We start from the raw sequence: 19,899 nt of genomic DNA, 5'->3' as shown, positions 1-19,899 counted from the left end.
CTTTTCATATAATGTAGTTAAATACGTCTCACAGATCTTACGGTCGTCTCTAAGCCTATAAAGGTATTAATAAGCCGCTTGTCGCTGTCTTGTCGTACGTCAGCGCTAATCATCGCCGCTTAGTCTCGATGTGGCCCACCCTTTATTCCGATAAGAAACATATTAAATTGAGCATTTCTTATGAATATTAATTGTAATATGTACCTACATTCTTTTAACTCTACCTTACTAGGTAGATTTAAATCAATTTTAAAAGAACCGTGATATCCTAGTGGTTAAGATGTCCACTTCTTATTCAGGAGGCCGGGGGCTCGAGCCTTGGCACCTCTACCTTTTCGGAGTTAAGTGAGTTTTCGATTTAATGTTGTATGGAATAATTTACGTAATAAAATGAAAAATCATTCTGAGAGGAGACCAGTGCTCAGTAGTGAGCCGGCAATGGGTTGATCATGATGATGATGATGATGATAGGTTATATACCTACTTAGGTGATTGATCTGTCCAACAGGTTTGTCAGAAATGCCTACGCGGAATTTGAACCTGGTGCTCCTTTGCACCAGCATGCCTGAGAGTTCTTCATAATGTTCTCAAAGGTTTGTGCAGTCTACCAATCCGCACATGGCCAGCGTGGTAGACTATGGTCAAAACCCCTCTCACTCGGAGAGGAGACCCGTGCTCTGTAGTGAGCCGGTAATGATGATGATCCTTTGCAAATGAATCACGCATTTTGATTCACTAGGCAACAGGGTATGAATGATACCTACTCGTAAACAAATTAGTTCATGCTAATTCTATGAATTGGAGCCAAGACATCAAACTTCAATAATCAAAGTCGACTCCCTTGAGATGAAGGGGCTTCTTTGTACCATCTTGAATGTTTATTAGAGCGAAATATCTAGTAGCTGTATCTATAGGTACCGTATCTATCTCCAAAGCTGCTAGTAAACCAAATCAAATAATTTATTTAAAGTATAGGTAGTAGGATAGGTACCTACCATTGTACACTTTTTGATTGTCAATTGTTGAATTTGTAAAATAATGATGTAGTGACTTATAATGATTAATAGCAATCATGATCAACCCATCGCCGGCTCACTACAGAGCACGGGTCTCCTCTCAGAGTGAGAAGGGGTTGGCCATAGTCTACCACGCTGGCCATGTGCGGATTGGTAGACTTAACACACCTTTAAGAACATAATGGAGAACTCTCAGGCATGCAGGTTTCCTCACGATGTTTTCCTTCACCGTTAAAGCAAGTGATATTTAATTACTTTAAAACGCACATAACTCCGTAAAGTTAGAGGTGCGCCCGGGATCGAACCCCCGACCTCCAATTGGAAGGCGGACGTCCTAACCACTAGGCTATCACACACTGTACTAGGCTATCACACACTGTCTGTTAATAGCAATAGGTAAATGTTAATGCTATTACTATTCCGCATGATGATAACCTAGTAAAAGCAAAAAAGAAAAAAGTATCGAATTACTTGGACCTGCCCCCCAATTGTGTAAGAATAACCATTTCATGGCTATCGCAATCGTCAAGAATTCTGCCCTTTGATTGGCTGTGAAAAAATGTAAACAGCGAATCAACCAATCAAATGGCAGAATTTCTTGACGATTGCGATAGCCATGAAATGGTTATTCTTACACAATTGGGGGGCTGGCTCACAAGATAGTTGTATCAGTTCGTATGGTCTTATTGCGAATAGTTTCTTTCAACCAACTAAAAAAACTATCAAGGGTAAGATACACACAGGCAGTGGTTCTTGAAACGGCACGCAGTATGAAAAGGTTCTTCACTCTGGAGTCTGGAGCCCTGACAACTGGCAGCTTGGGTCCTAAGTCTAACCCGCAGTCAATGTTTTTTTTTTTAAATAAATTACGTCAACTTAAAACTAAAGCTGCGAAGATTCCATAGGCGCTCAGCCTACTGTTTTCCTAACTCAGTGTCTAACACTGAATGATAGCCACCGGACTAATTTGACATTTATTTTTAATCAATTGAAGGTTTTCTGCGAAAAATATCTTAAGCAATCAACAAAGCACTCAATCAAGCAGCAATGTAGAACCAACCAATGTCAAATGAGCTTGGTGCCAATTGGTGGCTATCATTGTGTTAGACACTGAGTTAACGAATCACCCCGCGCTGGTCTGAGAAGAGCCCACAACAAACTCAGTCGGATTTAATTTTTATTATCACGTTGACTTTGACTTGAAGAGAAGTCTTAAAAAAATCTAATAATCCAGAAAGTACTTATATAAATTCCCACAAAGTATGCTCCCCTATAAACAAAACTCATAAGTAAATTAACGCTTTTACCCTAAAAAGCCAAAAGCAAGACTTATATTACCCAACCCTTCCATATTGCCTATAATCTGGAAGCATTTGACGCCCCTGGAAGAATCCACGGATTTGCTTAACATAATATTAGGCATATTGTAGTGAGGGTAGGCAATCAGTACCCTTATCGGTACCCTTATTATAAATGCGAAAGTGTGTTTGTTTGTTGGTTTATTGGTTTGTTGGTTTGTCCTTCAATCACGTCGTTACGGTGCAACGGATGATTGCTTGATGAACGGCCTTTGATTATCCCGTGGGAACTCTTTGATTTTTCGGGAAAATTTCGTCCCCGGGAGTGCAGAGATTATTTTCATAATATTTTTTAGCATAATAGTAATATAGTGTGGATATGGATTAGTATGGATTATTTTACTTTGCAAACCTTCGGTGGACGAGTGTGAATAATTGAGCTTGGCCGTTTTTTTTTGACTAAGTTAACTGTCAATAATGCTCATTTCCACTTCATGTAAATGCAGAGCACTGAGCATTGTCACCACATTACCATCAAACCCCGACTTTCGACCCCGACACGTAATAAAACAATAATTAAACCCCGCCCGGGGGTTGGAAAAAATCCAATGTCTTTTTACGAGCGTTCTCTTCAACAGCTAGCTGTCTTAATGCCCTTTCACTGAGAGCACAGTTTTCACACTTTTCTTAATAGGTACATTACTATAATATATCTAGGTAATATTTTCTTTGACTTCTTAATACATAAAAGCTGAAGGTTGACTTGACTGACTGATTTATCCATGCACAACTCAAACTACTGGACGGAATTGGCTACAATTTGGCATGCAGATAGCCACCGCAGATAGCTCTTAATAATTTGACATACACTAGGAAAGGATTTTTGAAAGTTCAGCTGCCCTAAGGATGTACAATAGGGATTTGAAATTGGTGTAGTCCAAACTAGCTTATAACAGAATCCCGAACAGAAACAGTTTGCAAAACCAATTTGGTAAACCCATTTTAGTTAGCATAAGTTAAATGTTCGAGTTTAATGTATCAGAATAAGGGATGCAAATACGCACGCCGATTAGAACGATTGCAGCAATAATTCATGCGACATTTATATTTTAGATTTATCAGTATACTGAATAGACAACTTTTTTTACAAGCTTTTACTTACAGACGTCTACGTATTTTCATCAGACGATAACTTAAATTAAAATTAAAAGTAAAATAAATAAATAAATTAGGACTAAAATAAATTAAATTAAATCTTAAACCTCATCAAGACCACCGCAGCGAGGCATTGTAGCTAAGATGCTGGCAGCATTACTTTGGATGGCCAAACTAATTCTTTGACCAACGTAGCTGCCAGCTCTCGGGTCCCCGGTTGACTCGATAACCCTTTTCGAAATTTCTTTAAAAAGAGCTCGAGCCCACGGCCCCACAGCCCCAAGGTCTCCACACCAAAAGGCACGAATATGAAGCTCCCATCGAGGTTTTCATATTCTAATTATGTAATTTATTTTAGTGTTAATTTATCAGACGACAATACTATCGTAATCGTTACCACAAGTATTAATATCCTAATTAAAATAATCGCAATGCATCTAAATATAAAATGAGAATGTGGCTGACTGTCTGTTCCGTCAACGCACAGCTTAAACTACTGAACGGATCAGGCTTAAAGGCTTGCAGATAGCTTCCTATTATAAGGTAGACAACGGCGCGGCGTTAAGAAAGGTTTTTTGAAAATTCAACCCATAAGAGGGTAAAATAGGGGTTTGAAATTTGTGTAGTCCACGCGGACGACGTCGAGGGTATAAGCCAGTAATAATATATTCAAGCTCATATGCAAGGAAGCTTTGAATATAATATTTCTTGTTTCTTGCCCGACTTTAGATAAATCGACATATGCTAATATGATGCCAAATTATTTATCGAGGGGTAACCTTATCCGCACAGCCAAGGGTGAGATGGGTGTAGGGGTTAAAATACTTTCTTGTTATATTTTTATTTTTCGACTAACTGTTTAGTTTTGATAAAATCATCTAAGTAGGTATCTGGATCTACGGCGATTCGTACACCAGCGGCTCGATTCGATAGAATGACAGGCGGGAGCCAATGACAGCCATAATGTCACGATCGCAATTATCTCTGATTGGTTGATGCTTGCTTACTATTGGCTACAATGTATTGTTTTTTTTTTTATTCAGATACAAGTTAGCCCTTGACTGCAATCTCACCTGGTGGTAAGTGATGATGCAGTCTAAGATGATAGCGGGCTAACCTGGAAGGGGTATTGTTACAACAAGAATACCAAAAATTCAGCCAATCACAACGATTGCGATTGTAATAATAATTGATGCAGTTTTCTCGCAATCGAGCAGCGGAGTAGGTAACTGACATAGCTCAACGGGTTGCGAAGCTGAAGTGGCAATGCACAGGGCACATAGTTTGAAAACCGATTGAAGATTCGAAAGACATTGTGAGGCCCCAGGGTGCTAGAATGGCGATCTCACAGCTTTTGCAGACCCACTACTAGGTGAATAGATGGCATGCAAGAAGCCACTGGATTCAAGACCTCGCAAGTGACCTGGGCAAGAATTGGTGCAAGACCTAGCGTGGAAGTGTCTAAAACAGACAAACAATTAGAAGAGGAGTATTTACTTAGGAATAATTAATATAAAGTGAACGTTGCTCGGTCAAAGAAATACGAATTTTAATTTTGCAAAATCGTAGTTATCCCCTTTTCTCGAAAGCGCCACTGCAGTAATATGTTACGGGCCCCGTCGCCTGATAAAGTGACTCTCGCTAAGCCAATACTCCGTTGTTTTATTGGCGTTATTTGTCAAGACAAGTGTTTGTGGATCCCATGTTGCGTATGTTACTCCGTTTATGAGAAATTGAAATTAATTTTGCAATTTGTTTCCAAAAAAAAACATTGTTCGTTGCCCGTTCACTCTTGGGAACTTTTTGCTGTTGCCTGTTGTGTCTTCTCAAACAATTTTGCTAAAACTAACAGGGCCTTCTCCATCATAGCTCCATACATACATGGTTCTCATTAATTGAATAGGTACTTAGCAATCAAACTCAATGAACTTTTGTAGTGTGTTCTAATATCTATAAGTCTGTTTTTGGTTTTTCAGATTTTCCTTTATAAGTATAACATGGTTGTAAATTGTAAGAATTTATATAGGTTTAAACCCGTGTTACTTTGAAACTAGACATTTTTACGGAAATCTGGCAAACCCAGCACAGATATCAGTTTCTAAAACGTATCCAGACTCCAAAATGACATCGAATTTGATTGGCTAATATTTTAAATGTGTGCCAATCTGCGTTTGTATGGAGCGAGTAACGCGCAGCACCTATCTATCTACTTAAACACATATATTAATCAAACTCTTAATAAACCAGTGTGGTCGATGCGCCGTCATAACGAGGCCATACGTCCACAGACTCCACACTTTGCACACACACACGATAGCTGTTTTACTGTTTAATTAAAAAACCACAAAAATCATTCTTAAACCTATACGTACCTACTTACTAGGTACCTTGTAAAGTAGGAAGTTAGTAAGACCTCATTAAGAGCCATTAAACAGCCGCCAGTCGTTAGGATCTCGTAAAGTTCTCGGACGACCCAACTGGGAGTTTTGTCTTCGCCTTAACTACGCTTCCTACTTGGAATAATCTACTTCTATTCTTGTAATTGCAACAAAAATTCTGGTTGAATATACCTACGCGGATGATTTTGTTTTATACAAATAGTAGAATGCCCTTGATTTTCTTAATTTTCGGGGATGAAAGGTATACTGTACTTTGATATTACGTCCCCATCAGGATGCAAGCTTTCTCTGGACCAAACAGATGATTTCTGGTTTTTCAAAATAAGTATGAATTAGGTATAATATATTCATTTACATTTTCAACTCTACCTTTTTTGCTTTTGTTACGAACTTTCCTTCCCTATTCTAATAATCGTCTTCTAAAAGCGCAAAACCGGCCAAGTGCGAGTAAGACTCGCGCATTGAGGGTTCGTACTACAGTCGTATTTTTTCGACGTTTGCACGATAAGTCAAAAACTATTAGGTATGCATAAAATATATAAAAATCTGTTTTAGAATGTAAAGCTCTTTCATATTATGATACCCCAGGTGGTAGGTAAATCTTACTTGGAAAGTTGAAAATACTAATTATTGGTTTTTACACATTTTTTTTGATGTAACCACAAACTCACGGTTTTCAGATTTTCCCCTTACGTGTGCTATAAGACTTACCTACATTAGTACCAAATTTCATGATTCTAGGTCAACGGGAATTACCCTATAGGTTTCTTGACAGACAGAAAGGCAACGAAGTGATCCTGTAAGGGTTCCTTTTTTCCTTTTGAGGTACGGAACCCTAAGAACGTCTTCTTTGTCACATAAGGTAGGTAGGACCTATATCAATACCAAAGAAAAATCTCGATAGACGTCAGACAATGAGCATTTCACAATAAAATCCCAACAAAGATCTCATCTCGTAGAGTCTCACGTCTTTTAGGAAAAGGTATTTTCTGATAACAGCTCTCAGTCAATGCGAACATCGGTAACAAAGCAATCCGGCCATTATGAAGAACCTAATCCAACTTATATGAGATAAAATGCTTTTTTGAGTATTTCATTTGTGACCTTACGTCGTACATCAACCTTATCTTGTAATTTTCAATTCTATTTCTCACTCAATAAAGTTTTATTTCTGTTTGCAGGAAACATTACTGAAACGAAACAGTGTCAAACGAAAAGGAATCATAAAACCAAAGTAGAAGAATTCAATTTTGTTTGTTTTGTGTAGAATTAAAACTTGCTAAGGAATGCTATTCGGATTCAGCGTGCAAGCGTTGTTTAGTGAAAATGTGCAATCATATAGAAATCAGATTGTATGAAAAAACTTTATTATTCGATTTTATACGAGGCGTGATGCTTAACACGTTAGTTGTCAGTCAGTCAAAGATTATTAATTTTGTACTTGTGTTGTAATTTTGTTGTCCTTACGAAGCTTTTAGTAAAAGAATGAAATGGTTCTCTACTTACAGTTGCTATAAAGCGGTGATAGCCCAGTGGTTGAGACGTCTGCCTTCTATTCGGGAGGTCTGTTCGACGCACCCTTAACTTTTCGGAATTATGTGCATTTTACCTACCTAAGCAATCAAATATCACTTGCATTCGGCAAAGGAATCATTAGAAAACCAACGGTGCGTAAAGTCTGCCACTCTGCAGTGGGCCAGCGTGGTAGATTATTATGGCCAAAACCTTCTCATTCTCACAGGATCCGTGCTCAGAAGTAAGCCGGCAATGATGATGACGGTGATGATGGACAAAGAAAAGTTTAGAAAACTGACATGCTGACCTTCCGTAATGTAAAAAAAAATATAGGTAGGTACTTATTTACGATAGGTACCAAATTGGTAATCGGTGTTTGTATTTTATTTATAAGTACCATTATATTATACTTTAAAAGGCATCGTAAATTTTAATAAATTTTCAATGCATTCGCACCTTCTTGTCGCCCTGGACCCTGGAAGGATGGCCATAATCGATAAATTAAATCACCTCATTGGGATCGGAGAAATTTTAACGCAAAACAAAACGGTAATAATATTATAAAGTGTCGTTTTATATTAGGGTTGGAGAAAAACCCTTGAAAATTTTGTTTCTAGATAGTATCAATATTTAAAAAAATAAAATAAAATGATCGTGATCAAATCAGAAAATCAGAAATGAGGAGATCTGTCGGAGAACCAAAGTAACCGTCAAAGCTCAGCGGGCTAGCACATAGTTCGAAAAACGTTTAGACGTTGGGGTCCCAAGGTGCTGGAATGGCGACCTCGCAACGGAAGACCCCCCCACCCGCGTGTGGAAGTCCCTACAAGAGATCTATGTCCAGCAGTGGATTCTCAAATTATTCCCACCGGGAATCGAAACCTCTATCGTGTTACAACCAGCACAGCGCCCAACATTGAGGCATACATTTGAAATGTAACGACGAATCATACTGCAGAAGCAGAACAGATAAAATAAAAATAAAATATGGCGGCTCGCCGTACCCTATTTATTATTTATCAATTGTATAAATTATTGAATAGAAATATCCTTTAGTGCTCTTGACCCTTGGAATGGGCACGCGGGGTCACTTTTACGATCGCCCGCTCCTTACTGGTTATATCTCGATTTATCGTTCGACTCTATTTTATGAGGTCTGTCTTGTTTTGCGAAATATACTTTTGTTATTAGCATATTTCTAAAAATGGAAAATGCAACTGAAAAACTTTTTATATGGATTTTTCTAATCTTGGAATGTTTAAACAATCCAATTAGAAATTTTAACAACGATTTCTATGTACATACATGGACGGTCATTCCAAACAAAAATTTTTGTGGGTTGCAACTTGCAACTCGTTTTTGCTCATGCAAATTTTTACAGCTTCATTAAACACGATTTTTGTTTAGTAAGCCCATCTGTACTCTGTACAGGGTACAGGGTAGGTACCCACTAATTTAGCTCAATATCCATTGAGGACTCTTTATTGTTAAGATTAATGTTTTTATTAGGTACCATTTACATATAATTTTCATCTCTAATAAAATACAATGAAAATAATTATTGGAGTCATGATTTTTTCGCAGAGGTGTCAATAAAATTAAAATTAAGTACGATAGTAATAGATTGTATTTTGTTGACTTGGCAAAGTAAATTATGCTTATTGGCACGAGAAATGCCGGGTATACCTAAATAGAAAAATGAGATTTTTGCAATGAATTTAATGTATCCGGACAACAACGTAAACACTCATTATTAACATCATGATCAACCCATCGCATGCAGGTTTCCTCACGATGTTTTTCTTCACCGTTAAAGCAAGTGATATTTAATTACTTAAAAACGCACATAACTCCGAAAAGTTAGAGGAGCGTGCCCGGGATCGAACCCCCGCCCTCCAATTAGAAGGCGGACGTCCTAACAACTAGTCTATCACAGCTTGTGATCATAATCAGAACGGTATTATAGCAGCTGATTGCGAGCGCAGTGCCCAATTACCCCATTGCCCCTTGGGCCTTGAGGTAGTTTAATGGATCCCTAGCGGTTTACTTCATTTTTATAGTTGTCTGAAATGGCACATTCTTCTATATCAGTAATCTACTGAATACCTTTGTCTATCCGCAAAACGATGGAACACTACACTACAAGGGATACAGGGATGACCTCTAACGGCGCAAAAACGGAAACCAACGTTTATCCTAATCCGCCAAACTGTATTATACAGAGTAGATTGGTTTTGATGTACGGCCAAGTCATAGACTGTTAGCGATTTTCATAAACTATACATATAGTCATAAACCTACAGATATTTACAATAGATACACAAATTTCAAACCCCTATTTTACCCCCTTAGGGATTGAATTATCAAAAATCCTTTCTTAGCAGATGTCTACGTCATAATAGCTATCTGTATGCCAAATTTAAGCCCGATCCGTCCAATGAGCTGTGCGTTGATAGATCAGTCAGTCAGTCAGCCAGTCAGCCAGTCTGTCAGCTTTTCCTTTTATATATACAGATAGGTAAGTGTTTTATTCACTGGGAAGTCTTTTATTAAAACAGTCATTTTGAAATCATACTTTACAAATTCAATAAAGTGTCTTGATGAGATAAATTAATGTACATAACCACTAGCTTCTTAAACTCAGACCACACACCCAACCGATTGTCTTAACCCAAAACCAAGTGTAAAAATGCATCAGATAGTCGGGCATCGGACGGTTATGTCTCATAAAATGCGGGGCAGTTTCGATAAACGTTTGTTAGAGCGAGCTATCGGGGCTGTTAAATGGAATTCCGGGCAATAAAGACCGTTGGATTGTCATGAATGGACTGCCTATAGACCTTTCGTTTTCATAATGGAATAAGTAATTTTGCGGTGCTCTTTATTTTGGTGTGGATTGTATCAGGTTCTTCGTATCAATACTTGGTATGCCGTCCTTTGAACACTGTGCAGTTTGATATTAATTTAAATGGTTTGGGACTTTATGGCTTCACCTAACATTGAAAGGGATAAAATGTAATTAATAAACCAAGCAATATTTGATTTTTTTAAGTCTAAAAATCTATAAATCGTGTAAGGTCTTTATCAGCCCTAGCACAGACTACTTGTAATTGTTAGGAAACACATATCGTGGAAGAGTGTTCCAAACCTTAGCCATGCGTATGAGGAATGATGACGTAAAACGTTTCGTGCGTGTAGATGGGATGTCGACGACATTTTAAGGATGGAAACTCGCCCGACGCGCGTCTTTCAGTTCGGTGGTAAAATGGTGATGGGGGGGACAAGATCGATCTAAGGTCTATTTGGGCTGCAAATTGCAAACACCAATTTTTATGCTTTGGTCTAAAAGTGTGGTGTAAAACATTTATTAGTTGAATGGTGTTAAATGTTCATCTTTCAATACTAAGTCAAAAAAAAAAAAACATGATACGATGTGATGTCAAAATGCGTACTTGCAAAATGGTTGTTTTGATATATTATTATGCATTGTAATTGTTTTTATTTCGAGGCACAATAACAGCTTGTTACTGCGGCGCTCGCGCAAGGCGAAGCTATGTGCGCGGAAAAACGACGCGTTTTCATATAAATAACGAACAGGTACTGATTGACAGGTCCCGCTGTGCACTCTACACTTTCAGGGGTCCGTAGAAAAAATATAATAATTATATTGTACTACCCTACAATACATTTTTTTTTAAATTTATGGACTAGCGCAATTGGCTGCATTCAGACCTGGTGGCAAGTGATGATGCAGCCTAAGATGGAGCGCGCTTGCCTAGAAGATGATTGCCTAGAATCTAATCTAACACCATACCAGACCATCAATAAGAGTAATTTATTACCTATTTTGAATAAATCATTTGACTTGACTTTTGATGCCTATTCACTCTTGACTTGAAGGTACCCATATTATAAGTGGAAGGGAAAACTGATGCTGGAAGGGTGTTCCAAATCTTAGCGGTTCGAATATAACCCTCCAGATATTATATTTTAGGGTATATAATGGCCTATATACTACAAATGGACAGGGACTTCCACACGCCACAGTCTTGCGCCGCCTGAATCCAGCGGCTTTCTGCGACTCATTTGATGTCGTCTGTCTTATTGATTGTTGCAACTTGAAATACTTTTTATCTTACTTAGCTGTATAAGATGTAAAATAGGTAGGTACATCATGTTACAGAACAAATAAAAATTAATGTCTGTCTCTGTCTATTAATAAAGAAGTAAATTTTGAAAGTTAGTTTGTAGGAACTACTGAACCGATTTTGAAAATTCTTTCACCAATAGAAAAATGCTACATTATTCTTGACTCTTGAGTGACATAGGCTAAAAAAATTAGAAATCCCTACCAAAATTGTAATAAGCTACCCGTGTGAAGCCGGGGCGGGTCGCTAGTGTGTTTCTAAAACAGCAATTTCTTCCAGACGAACTTTTCAAAAGATTTCTTCTGCGAAAGTGTCCATTACGCATCTGCTTGAAAAATTAATTCACAAATCCTTTTTTGACTTACTCTCAAGTTTTAATTAATTGATTATTCATCAACGTTTAGCATTCAATGAATATTAGCAGGTTAATATTATGTGCAAGTCTGTGTTTTTGTCGCGTACCTCCGAAACCCAACTGGTTAATTAAAATCAATATGGCCACCTCCCTTGCTGATTTCAAAGATACATGTGATTAGCATTTGGTTAAGAAAACGTTAATATTTAACATTTATCACCTTTGTGGTTTCGTTAGTTATCTTTGTTATTAGCTAATAATTTTTTATTAGCTAGCTGAAGTCTGCGAATTTGTCCGCGTGGATTTTTTGGTATAATTCTTTGATTTTATAGGATGCAAGCTATTTTCTGTAGGTACCAAATATATATTTCTACTCAGTGAGATAGAGGTAAATACATTGCATACTATTTGCCATAGTTAGGTACCTACTCGTTTTGTCTCACAGGAAATAATATGGTACAGTATCATTTTTTTCTTCTCATGCCCGTAAAGTTCGACTTTATGGTAGCTGTACCTAAGCGGAATAAAACTGCTTTTCATGCTCTTGTGCATAAAGTGTTTATAGGTAAACAAGAATCTATCTGATGACACAAAAAAATTGTATTTGTTTTACACTTTTACAATTAGGTACATTATTACAATTACAGAATTACAATAATTTGTGCTAAGTAATAATTTTATAATCTGAGACAGATTTTTAACTCCCGTCCCAAATTGTATAGTAGGTACTTACCTAATTTTGTGACAGTCGTGTCTATTCATTAACACAGCCGTGGCCCGTGATTCGTATTATTCGTATTGTTTCTAAAAGAACAGTACCTAGTTACCATTTCTATAAACGTTATTTAGAATTCTGTGGTGGGAAGGGATATTGGTCAGACCCATGAAGGCTGGGCATTGGGCAAGCATCGAATTATGTAAAGTGTGGTGATTACGGACGGCTAGCTACGACTCTATCTTCGTTAATGTAGAGCGCTTCAAACTTCGTGATATTTGTAAAGGTGTTTAAAAAACTCTGACGTTATGGACAATGTGGCACAATACCTATTATTGTTTATTTTTTTCAATATCACGTCACGGGAAAATATTTTTTATGTTAAAAAATCACACTAATATTATAAAGGCGAAAGTTTGTATGTGTGTGTGAGTGTATGTTTGTTACTCCTTCACGCAAAAACTACTGGACGGATTTGGCTGAAATTTAGAATGAAGATAGATTATACCCTGGATTAACACATAGGCTACTTTTTATCCCGGAAAATCAGAGTTCCCGCGGGATTTTGAAAAACGTAAATCCACGCGGACAAAGTAGCGGGCATCAGCTAGTTTAAAAATATTTGGCCTTTACACCATGTGATGTCATTAATCGCTTTCAATTCAGCGCGACATTAATAGTTTATTATTTTAAAAATAAATAAAAATCATGATGTTTATAATTATTCGCTACCGCTATACAAAATTTCACGTCATTTTATTACTGCAGTCCAAGACCCTAGATTATTATATTACTTCCTTACAAATTGGCGTACGACAAGAATCGTTATTTTAGAAAGAAAGAAAGAAAGAAAGAAAATTTTTCTTTCTTTCTTTATTTTCTTATGTTCTCAACTCGGTCGCTGAACACATCGACCTGTTCAGCTGCTCACTGGGCGAGTTCATAAGGGCCACAACGTTGTTGTTTAGTTTTTAAATAAAGTAGGGTTATTTAAGTTTACTTAGCTATCGTATTAGGTTAGCCTGTAAGGATAGTTTTAAGTTGTGAATAAATAAATAAATAAATAAATAAATGTTTCGCATTTAATTTTATACTTGCTTATTCTCAGTTAACTGATTAAAAACTAGGGAATTGAAAATCTCTCCCTTTGTTAGAAGTCTGTTAAACACTCAAGATCGTTCAATCCGCGTACACAGCAATAGTTTGCACCATGTGTAGTTTAGTGGGGCTGTGGGGTTGTTTTATAAGAATTACAATTATTTATTCACGCGATCCCACCATTGATCGCGATCTGTATGCTAATAGCTTTGGTACAGCTGATGTTCGTGTTCCGGGCTCAATATCATCATCATCATCATGATCAACCCATCCTCGGTTCACTACAGAGCACGGCGGGGTGATTACGTAGGTATCGCGATCATTGCTGTCAAACGTCCGGCTAGCCGCTAGAGAGAGAGCAATAGCCACAAAGCAAAATAAGAAGAAGAAGAAGAGAGATAGCAAATGAACTGTCACATTGCTACTGCTGTCGCGTTGCTGTCGCTACTGCAACGTTTTACGTAACCCCCCCGCGGGTCTTCTCTCAGGTTTTTTTTTTTTTTTCAGTCAGATACAACTTAGCCTTTTACTGCATTCTCACCTGGTGCTAAGTGGTGATACAGTCTAAAATGGAAGCGGCCTAACCTGGAAGGGGCATGGCAGTTTTTATTAAGCCCACACCCCTTTGGTTTCTACACGGCATCGTACCGGAACGCTATAACGCTTTGTGGCACTAGCCACGGCCGAAGCCGTATAGCAAGTGACATTGAATTACTTAAAACGCACATAACTCCGAAAAGTTAGAGGTGAGTGCCCGGAATCGAACCTCCGACACCGATTAGGAGGCGGACGTCCTAACTACAGGCTATCACAGCTAAAGGGTTCAATATACCTTCGTATCTTATGTAAAAGCACAGTAAAAGGCCTTGTGAATGAAGTCACAGCTTTAAGAGGTAAACTCCTCACGATTCACGAACCATCGATTCCTCTCCAATAAATCATCCCAGGAGCCATTATCAAAGTAAATATCCTTGTTAGATCAGCCACGATATTATGCAAATCGTGCAAATCGCATTATTATTCATACGGTTTTTGCAAAGGGCTCTATAGCATCCTCACCTTCAAAACCCTAATCTTACACTATTCTATAATAAGCTTTATGGTTTTAGAATAAAGTGCAGTAGAATTTTTCTTGATTAGTATTAGGTATAAAATTTTAGTTGTACTACTCGATACTAGATGGCGCCAGTGACTATGTAAATTCTCAAAGTAATTTCCATTGATGAAAAACTTGGGGTTCGTTGTTTTTGATTGAGAAAACATCTGTAAGTTATTCCAAGTATAATGTAACAAGATTAAAGGTGCCGAGGTTATTATTTCATAATGTCATTTTGATGCGGGGTGTGATTTTGTTTGTTGTGATTGGAAAATGGAGCGTGGAAATTAATTTTGGGATTGGATTTTCTTTTGCGATGGAAAGATGATATGTATTAGGTTGTTTATTTTGTTATATTACGTACCTACCTTACCTACCTACCTATAGTACCTTCTACTTACTTAGTTTTTTTTTAAAAGTTGTCATTATTAAAAATGTTTCGACTTTCGTGCAAATAGTAGGTAGGTTACCTACCTACTATCCATGTACTTATGTACCTACTTCTTTAAAAGATAACACAGATATTTTTCCAACCGGAAGTAACATATTGTTATCAGATATTAAATTTTTACGTGTTGATTTTTTTCGATTTTTAATAGTTTCTCCTCAAATTCACGTCAAACCGAATGAAAATGAAAGTACCGAAGATGTTATATCTTACTACTGAAAATTGATTTCATTCCAATTTTCAGTAGAAATACCAAGTTAGATATTCTCATTCTTACGTTAGACCATAATGAAAAATTATTACCTACCAAAGTTAAAGTTAGTAAAATTAAATTGCCTAAAATCCGTTGGTCTTCCCGAAGTTTTCCCGCTCATCAAAACTTTAAGATTCTACTAACGCCATCTAGCGACGGCAGGCAAGCTCGAAACTACTTCTACGTGTCAGTTTTTCTATACCACAGGAGATGGCGCTGGCACCCTTACTTATAATAATTATTGTACTTTATTTTTACTTTATTTTAATTGCTTGTTTTATGTATATTTTATTTTATACTAACAATAATAATTAATAGAAAAATTAACTTGTTTCAGATACTATGCCCCCGAGAACTGGTAATTTTTCACATTAGTTATAATATACCTACCTACTTAAGTAATACCTACCTCAGTCAGCGACAGGTCGAGATAGCAATCGGGGTATGAGGCGGGGGGAAGCCCCGCACACCCGCACGTCAGCCGCGCTCGCCCGCACCGGGTTAGCGTGGAGACTGTGCGGATGTGCAGGGCGTTCCCTCTCTGATTGCCATTTCGACCTGTCGCGTACCTTACTAACTCTTGATATACCTACCTACTGTACCTACCTATCTACTTTAAAACACCTGCATAAAAGACGGGCGGCGGCGGCGGCTTAAAACAGCAGTTCTGTTTGGCGGTCATTTAAGTAAATAAGGATAGAAACAAAGGAAGCGTTACTTCCACCCGAAAAATTATCTAGATTCTCGCCTGTAAGTCTATCTGTCTGTCTGACTCTGTACCTAACTACTTTCAGTTCGTGCCTAAAAAGCGATAGATTATACCTATACGTCATGTTTGCCATATAGACTATAGAAATTTCACGTATTCTGAAAATTTTAAGCTAAAATATCCAGTAGGTACCTGAGCAAATAACAGGAATTCCTTTAATTGCGAACAGTTTTCTTAAAGCGATACCTAATTTCTTTTATTGCGGGCAAAAGAATTTATTTCAAGGTCCGTTAAGCCGTAACCCTTCCGTGGTGAATGGGTGTCGCGCAAGGAATTAAAAGTGTTTCTGGGTTGGCACCGGGGGGGGTTAAAACTTTATTGTTATGGTTGTTGCTAATTGACCATTTTATAGACCTTCTTAAACTTAGCTTTATAAGTCCAGGAGCAATAGGCCTATAAAAAGGTGAAGATGCTCAGAAATTGCGAGCCCTTTTGTAGGTACACGACTGTCCAAAAAAGTAGTGTAGATAATGTTTTCAGGCTTCATATTGTATTCCATCATCATCAGTTTCATTGTTCCGTCATAACTTCTAAATGCCTGGACGGATATGGATAGTCCTTACTTCATCCCGAGTGATAATAAACTGACAATTTTGAAAAAAAATTAATATGATGGCTGTATGGCGTCATTTTCAATTACCTATTACCTAATGTGAAAAATCTTCTTTACAGTCAAATTGTTTTGACTGCGTAAATAATTTACTATCTTAAGCTAAACACGCCAGACGTCTAATGCAGTGCAAGCTGCAGTTGGGTTTTATGTTATGTCACGTTATGCCGTCGGTCCTGGTTCTTAGGTTTTATAAAAATTAAAATTCCTGTGGGAACTCTGATTTTCCGTGATAGAAAGTAGCCTTTATAAGTCCCCGGGATGCAAATACCAAACGTCGACCTCAGTTAAATAGATGTCCCGTGAAAAGCTAGTAGACACACTTTCGCATTTAGGTGTACTACTAATTATTACTATAGTTTGGATCAGTTTTCAGTATAACAGGTTTCAATTTATTTTTCTCTTAGCGAAAGAACCTACCTAATTATTCAACGTTAGTTTATCTTCTTCAAGTTTCCCACTGATTTGTGATCTCAATTTATTCAGTGCACCCCAATCGCGATATCGACAGGGTTAATATACGACAGACAGACAGATTGGGGGGCAGACGGACTTGATAAGTGTACACAATATGTAATGTGCGATACTATTGCCCCGCGGGTCCGCTTGATTAATGATCGTCTCAGATTTGATTTCCGAGCAGGAAAAGCAACGGTTTTTTTTAAAAAGATCGTTTCTTACCTCTTTGAAAAGAAACAAGAAACAAGAACAATTTTTTAACAACGACGAGAAGAGCGAAACGACCTGCAGCTGGTTTAGAAAGCAGATTCTACTTCAGTAGAACCTTCTAGTCCGAACCGCTAGGATATGGAAAATGAAAGCCCTTCTGGCATCAGTTTTCCCCTCCACTTTTAATATGGGTATACCTACCTTTAAGTCAAGAGTAAATACCTACTAGGTATCTTCTGGCAAGTGCTCTCCATCTTAGGTTGCATCATCCCTTGCCAGCAGGTCTGATTGCAGCCAAACGCTAGTCTATAATTAATTAAATTAAAAAAAATATTACTAGTTTATTCGTCCGCGTGGACTGTACAATTTTCAAACCCCTATTTCACCCCCTTAGGGGTTGAATTATTTAAAAAAGACCTTTGTAGAACAAATAAATCAAATCATTTCATTTCAGAATTTTTTTAAAATCTTTTCTTAGCGGATGCCTACGTCATAACAGCTATCTGCATACCAAATTTCAGCTTGATCCGTCCAGTAGTTTGAGCTGGGCGTTGATAGATCAGTCAGTCAGTCAGTCAGTCAGTCAGTCAATCAGTCAGTCAGTTACTCAGCCAGTCAGTCACCTTTTCCTTTTATATATTTAGAAGATTATCATATTTATATACAAGGTATTTAACAAGGTTTTCATTTGTGTATAATATAAAACTAAGATCAATCAGCTTTCGTGGTACGAAGCAGCATCAGGTATTCGTGATAAGGCCCGTATTTGCATATAAATTGCTCGCTGAACTCTAACGCTGGAGACGTGTCGTTGGGGCCCTGTTTACGAGATGAACAACAGACAGAGAATGGCGGTAGTTCGTCATTTCTACATTGGAATCTATTTTTGACCGACTACCAAAAAGGAGGTGGTTCTCAATTCGGCCGGTTTTTTTATTTTTATATATTATGTATGTACACCGAATTTTTCGGGGTTTCTGGACTGATTTGCAAATATTTTTTTTAATCAACAGAGGAAGTTTCCGTGGTGATCCCATTTAAATTTCTGGATCCAACTCCTCAATCCTGATGCTGCAGGGTTATGCCCGTCTAAGATATCAACATTCAGGAAGTGTTCATAGAGGCGTGTCGTTGGGGCCGTGTTTACAAGATGAACAACAGACAGAGAATGGGGGTAGTTCGTCATTTCTACATTGGAAGCTATTTTTTATAAAATAGGAACCAATACTTATAGGAATGGGTAACTGATTAAAGCTTGACTGACTGACCAACGTAGAAACTTAGTAGGTATTTTGCATTTAAGATTTTGTCCATCGAATTCTCGAGAAAAACCTGGTAAGTAGGTAGGTACCTAATTACTAATTAGTAATAATAATTAGACACATGGGCAATTTGTTATAATGTAGCTCCTAAAGTGTCCTCATTTTCTTGTGAAAATTAAATTATAAAATAATAGATACCAAGACATTTTGCTCATAGACCTTTAAAATAAGGAGGTACATACCTACCTCATATTTTTTTTATTTTAATAAAATTAAATGGTAATTTCAAATCTGTATAGGTGATATTTAACTACCTTTCATTTTCATAAAAGAAGTCGGTTAAAAATAAGAGCTTCTCTCTATTGAAGTAGGTATGTACTTAGGTACACTTAAGATTAAACAAATAGTAAGGTACGTACGATTTCCTCGTGTTTTTGAAATAAAATTGGATTTTTCTATCAAAGTTTATAGTGACTGTAACAATCATCATCATCATCATTGTCATCGTCGTCGACCGATGTTGACGGCTAAACATAGATAGCTGTCTCTTGTGGGGCCGACCACGATTTTGCGCCACCTGAAGTCTGAACTCTGAATATAACAATAGGTATGCAAGGTATAAATCCAAGACAACGCATAAAGGGAAACGTACCATTAAAACAAAATAATGGGATTTATGTATGAAAAATAAAGCTCCTCGCACACCTTGTAAAACGATTTTCTAGACGCGTAACGAATCGCGAGAGTTATTAACTGCGTTTTTTCCGCTTATTTTACCCTATTTTTATGAAGAGGGCGCTCGAAGATCATTTGTTTGAATTTTCAAAGTGACAGCTTCGTAAAAATGTTAAACGTTTTATTGGCGGGATGAAAATTTTAAGTTAGGGTCATTTTTCAAATTAAGTCAATACTTTGTTTTAAAAATTGAGATTTATTAAGAACCAGGCATTCACGATTTATTGAAGATTAGTTCGCCAGGATGAGCTTATTCCTTACATAAATATAAATGTGTTGTATTACAATAATTACAATAATGATTGGATTTTCCAAAACTCCACCCCTAAGGAGGGTAAATAGGAGATGGAAGTTTGTA

The sequence above is a fragment of the Maniola hyperantus genome, chromosome 21, assembly GCF_902806685.2.
Source record: "Maniola hyperantus chromosome 21, iAphHyp1.2, whole genome shotgun sequence".
NCBI classification, from domain to species: Eukaryota; Metazoa; Arthropoda; class Insecta; order Lepidoptera; family Nymphalidae; genus Maniola; species Maniola hyperantus.
This window is presented reverse-complemented; position numbering follows the sequence as displayed.